Raw genomic sequence first — 6,000 nt, forward strand, 5'->3', positions numbered from 1 at the left:
AGACTGGGGGTGAATGTATTGGTCAGGGCCCAGCGGGTGCATCAGTGGGAATTTAACCCGGCTGAACCCGCCAGACCTCAATATTATGACCTGCTACACCGGTTGCAAAAATGGCTGCAACATGACGTATTGACTCCCACTGCTATTCTGTTGGCGGATGTGTTCTGGAGGGCTTTGCCATACCATACCCTCTCCAGCACTGAATCGGCCAGGTGTCTCCTGGTAATGCCTTAGAGATGGTCGACCTGGTGGAGTGTTACGAGGTCACCAGAAAACGACAAGGGGGTTCTTTTGGGAGTGGGCCCGTCAAATCCCGGGAATCTCCACCCAAGACCCGGCGGATGTTGCCAGCAAAACCCGCCCGGGACGTACCCCCTGCAGACCCAGCCCCGGTGGTCTGCTGGCGGTGTCGGGAGCCTGGACACATAAGGGCCGACTGTCCCCATTGGGGTGAACCCATGGATACCAACTATGGCTACCGCCACTCAATGTATGCCAGGAAGCTGTGTGCCACAGGTACCTCCGAGACTAAAGACAATAGCCACCTGTGCCAGGTGGAAGTGGGGGACACTCTGGCGGTGGTACTGCTGGATTCAGGGAGCCTGGTGTCCCTGGTAAGAGCTGCGCTGGTGCGGCCCGCCGAGTATACTGGCCGAAAAGTCGGCATTGTGTGCATTCATGCAGACTTAAAGGACTATCCCACCGCCCTGGTCTCTCTGTCAATGGTGGCCAGCAGGTGGACTCATGAGTTGGCCGTCGCCACAAAATTACAGTATGAACTAATAATTGGGAGAGACTTTACCGGTTTCCTGGCACTATGGCCGGATACGAAAGTTACCGATACCCGTGATACAGATGTAACCCTAGCAGAGTGGCCCGGCTCAGGGGGAGACCAGAATCCTGGGAACCTGAGTCCAAAGGGCCAGCGGTAGGGGTGACCGCCACTTCGGTGGAAGAGGGGGAGACAACCCTGCTAAGTGTGATGGTAGGAGACATGAAGGACTTGCCGCCGGGTCCTGAGCTGGCAGACCTCAATGTCTCCGGGGATAATTTTGGTTCTGCACAACACAGGGACCCAACCCTATCCTGAGCCTGGGAAAATTTATTAATAATAGATGAGGAACCACAACAACCAGGGCCAGAGTCTGTGTTTCTCTGTTTTGTGGTTCATCAAGATATGTTGTATCGGGTAAACCAGCTGCGAGGTGAATCCATTGAACAGTTGGTGGTGCCCCAGGCTTATCGTAAACTCGTGTTACAGTTAGCCCACCAGCATGTTCTCGGGGGTCATCTGGGAATGCAGAAAACACAGAACCGGATACAATGTGTTCAGGTAGAATATTGTAAATCTTGCCCAACCTGCCAGATAACGAGCCCCCAGCCACATTTCTGTAGTCCCCTTGTACCCCTCCCGATTATCGAGGTCCCGTTCGATCGAATAACTATGGATCTCGTAGGCCCGGTACCGTAGTCCGCTAGAGGGCACCAACACATCTAGGTCGTCCTTGACTACACCACTCGATACCCGGAGGCGATGCCACTGCGTCATACATCAGCCAAACTCATAGCTAAGGAGTTAATGGAGATGTTTTCTCGAGTGGGTCTGCCTAAGGAGGTTCTGACTTACCAAGGGGCCCCATTTATGTCCAAGGTCATGAAGGAACTCTATAAGTTCACATAAAACAGCTATGGACGTCCGTGTATCATCCACAAACGAATGGCCTGGTAGAGAGGTTTAGTCAAACATTAAAAAATATGCTAAAAAGAGTGGTGTCTAAGGATGGGAGGGACTGGGACCTTCTTCTGCCCTATCTTATGTTCGCAGTGCGAGAGGTGCCCCAGGTCTCTATTGGGTTCTCACCCTTCGAACTGCTATACGGAAGACACCCTCGCGGTCTGTTGGACGGGGCCAAAGAGGTGTGGGAACAACAACCCACACCACACAAAAGTGTTGTTGAGTACGTTAAGCCAAGCTCAGTATTTTTCTGTTTTGGACCTCACCAAAGGGTATTGGCAGGTACCCTTGACGGAGGCTGCCAAAAGGGCTATACCAGAAGGGCTATACCAATATAAGGTGTTAACCTTTGGTCTGCATGGCGCTCCTGCCACTTTTCAACGGCTCATGGACATTGTACTTCGTCCACATCGCCGGTACGCTTTGGCTTACCTGGACAATATTGCCATTCATAGTACCGACTGGGAAAGTCATCTACCAAAAGTGCAGGCTGTAGTGGACTCCCTTAGGAAGGCTGGACTGACCGCTAACCCAAAAAAATGTGCTATAGTGTTAGAGAAGACTAAGTACCTGGGGTATGTCATTGGACGCGGAGTCATCAAACCCCAAGTAAATAAAATAGAGGCGATTCGGAATTGGCCCCGACCTGTCACCACTAGGCAAATAAAGTCGTTCCTGTGAATGGTGGGCTATTATGTGAGGTTCGTTTCCCATTTTGCCACTTTAGCGGCTCCGTTGACAGGGCTCCTGAAGGGACGGAAGTCTGTGATGGTCCGCTGGAATGACCATGCAGAAGAGGCTTTTTCCGCATTAAAGTCAGTCCTGTGCGGGTCACTGGTTTTGGTGACGCCCGACTTCAAGTTGGAGTTTGTGGTACAGACCGATGCCTCTGAAGTAGGCCTCGGAGCTGTACTCTCTCAGGAAATCAATGGGGAGGAACATCCCGTTGTTTTCCTGAGCAGCAAACTTACCCAAGCCGAGACTAGGTACAGTATAGTGGAGAGAGAGTGCCTGGCCATCAAGTGGGCTCTCGAGTCTCTCTTCTATTATCTGTTGGGAAGAAAATTCCGTCTGGTGACCGACCACTCCCCTCTCAAGTGGATGAGCCAAGCCAAAGAGAGGAATGCTCGGGTCACCAGATGGTTCTTGTCGTTACAGAACTTCTAGTTCTCAGTGAAACTCAGTCCCTGTATGTTTTGGGATCTGAAAACTTGTGCCGTGCAAAAGGGCTGGGAGCCGCATGCTGAGAAACAGGCCCCTAAAGCCTTCTGTGGACCACAGGTGGAGAAACTGCAAACCAGGTGAAGGTTTTTGTTCTGTGGACTTTTCATGGTGTGAACTGCAAAACGTCACTTTTTGTTTTTCTGTATGTGTGAATAAAACACTGAACTGTTTAAGTTAAAGACTTTGTGGTTGCCTCTATACTGCGTCCGCTAGCCTGTCTACTAGAGCAAATGCCCACAGCATGAACAGATCTTGATGGTAGGAATGTTTATATGCTGGAACCTAGGGCCCTATCTGACCCTAAATGGCCCTGGAAATAGTGCCAGGACAAGAGATGACTTGTTCTTTTCCAGCTGAAGGAACAGGAGACTCCCTCAGGCCTAATACCAAAAGGTAGGGGGAAATCACGAACAAGAAATAGGGAAAAAACCCTTAACTCCGAAGAATGCAGACGAGCAGGAACTCAGAGGAGAACCAGACACCAGCTCTTCACAACCTGAAAGGAGCTATCAACCGCATAGCATGATTGGTGAGGCCAGACTAAATAGAGGAGTTATAATGACCACTTAAGCTACACCTGAGACCAGAGGTGTGGTCATACCCAGCAACAACACAGAAAAGTGAAATCAGGGCGGCTGTCAGATCACATCACGTGCAGCCAGTCTCTTAGATCTTCTGACCCCTGTCACAGGAGGGACCGTGACACCTGGACTACTCAGGGCATTAAAAAAGCCCAGGATATGATGGGTCCAGACAATATGTTGTCCTTCACCTACATACATGATACCTACCAAACTCCCCATAGGGAATTTTATAAGTTCCTGCAGATTAGATCCTTGCTGGGGAGAAATGAGGGAACCTCACTACACATCCCTAAAGTAGCCCTAATACACCTCCATGAGGGATTCCCTAGGGGGTATCTCTCTCTTCTATAATCTCCTTGTTCAGGGAAAAGGATGGGACAAGCCATCTCCTTTGGCGAAGTGGGAAACCGACCTGCAAAAGTCTTTCTCATTTGACCAATGGCATACTGCCTTTCGTACTATTACCACTGCTTTCCGCTGTGTAGCACACCAGGAAGCGATATTTAAAACCAGTCTGAGATGGTACTACACACCCACCAGACTCCATATGTTTCCTAGCTCGCCTCCTGACTGCTGGAGGGGATGTGGAGATCTCTCCTTCACATACTGTAGTCCTGCCCTAAGATTTCCCCGCTGTGGAACTTTACTAAAGCTCTGATAGCTGAATTTACCTCCCACAGACTAGAAATAACACCAGAGATGGCACTTCTCTTCATCGATATCGACAGCATAGCTCATCCATATAGAATAGTGACAACTCATATACTTATGGCGACTAAATTGGTCATCACCCGACATTGGAAAAGCCCCCAAACTCCCACCTTAACCAAGGTGGTTGCTCTGGTAAATTCCACCTGTATGTACGAGAAAATGTTCTCCACACAGCATTCCTCCATGTCAAAATTCCACTCTATATGGATGGCATGGATGTCAAGTCGCTGGTATGTGACCTAGCTAATCCATCATTAGCGAACTAGTCCTTTGTCGTCCTCTAATGCTGACCACTCGCCAGATCCTGACCGTTAGGACACTCTGTCTTTGGAAATTGCTGTCAATCACTTAGACGCATTTTGTTTTTGTTCATGTTCACATTTTTAGACGCACTCGCATTGTGAGTTTTCATTTAATTATTATTTATGTTCTGGTTTTGTACTCTACTGTTATATTCTGGATTAAAGACATAAATGTGATTCAGTCCTATAATGCAAAACTTGTGTAACCTGGATGATTCTCATGCTTGAATAATATGAGACTGATGGATGGTTGTAACTGCTATATTGAAAAACAATAAAAATCTTTGGAATAAAAAAAACAAAAAAACACCAGGTTAACAAAGAACGCATTTGTGTGTTCTGAGTTTCATATTTCCCTCAGACCTTCAGCTAACATCTGGAGGTGGTGCTTTTGTTGTTCAATTTCTTTTATTAAAGAGCAAAAAGGAAAGGGCAAAGATGATACAATAAAGTGTCTTGGGTATCATGATAAAGCAACACATGCCATAGATACAATAGAGAATCATAAACTCAGAATGGATGAAATGTGTCAGTAAGGAAGCCAGGAAGATGATAACTAATGCCGAGGTGGTGCTTTTGTACCAAAAAAAAACCTGCCAAAAATGGTTGTACTAAAAACACAAAAGTGCAGAAAAACTCCAGAAAAAATACTTAGGAAAGCACCCAAATACAGCCTATATGAATTGTGCCAAAAACTTCCATAAGAATAGTGTCATACAGTCACATGTAATTACTGTTATATGGTGTACATATACATAAAGGGTACATTTAATAAACATATAAATATGACATACAACACAATGTAGTGTGCGCATACATTTTTTCACAGCCGCCATAGAAAAAATTACAGTGTTCATATACATAGAATCAAAAAGTAATATTAAAGGGGGTTTTTCCATCCCATACACTGGTGCATATCACTAGGATATGCCCCCATTGTCTGATAGATGTGGGTTCCACCTCTGGGACCAACACCTACACCGAGAACAGAGCAGGGAAAGGTGGTAGAGGGCACAATGCACATGCGCTGCCGCTTTCCATTGATTTCTATAGTTCTGCCGAAAATAGCCGAGCACTGGCTCGGTCCTTCAGCCACCGCTCTCCCTACTCCGTCCTCGGAGTAGGTGTGGGTCCCAGAGGTGGGAACCGCACCTATCAGACAATCCTGGCGATATGCCCCCAATGTATGAGATGGGAATACCCCTTTAAGTGCTATTCAGTGTCATATAGTGTTATATAGTGTCCATAAAAATAGTGTTATACAGTGCCCGTATAAATAGTATTACATAGTGCCCATGGAAATAGTGTCCCAGAGCCCATACACAACAGTGTTAAAAAAAAAAAAAGTCGGTTTAAAAAAGCAAATGCATTGCAAAATCATTATAATAACTTTTATTTCCATAAATACAAAACAAAAGGCAATATTAGGCTCTTCAAAAATATA

The sequence above is a fragment of the Bufo bufo genome, chromosome 2 (genome assembly GCF_905171765.1).
Source record: "Bufo bufo chromosome 2, aBufBuf1.1, whole genome shotgun sequence".
Classification (NCBI taxonomy): Eukaryota; Metazoa; Chordata; class Amphibia; order Anura; family Bufonidae; genus Bufo; species Bufo bufo.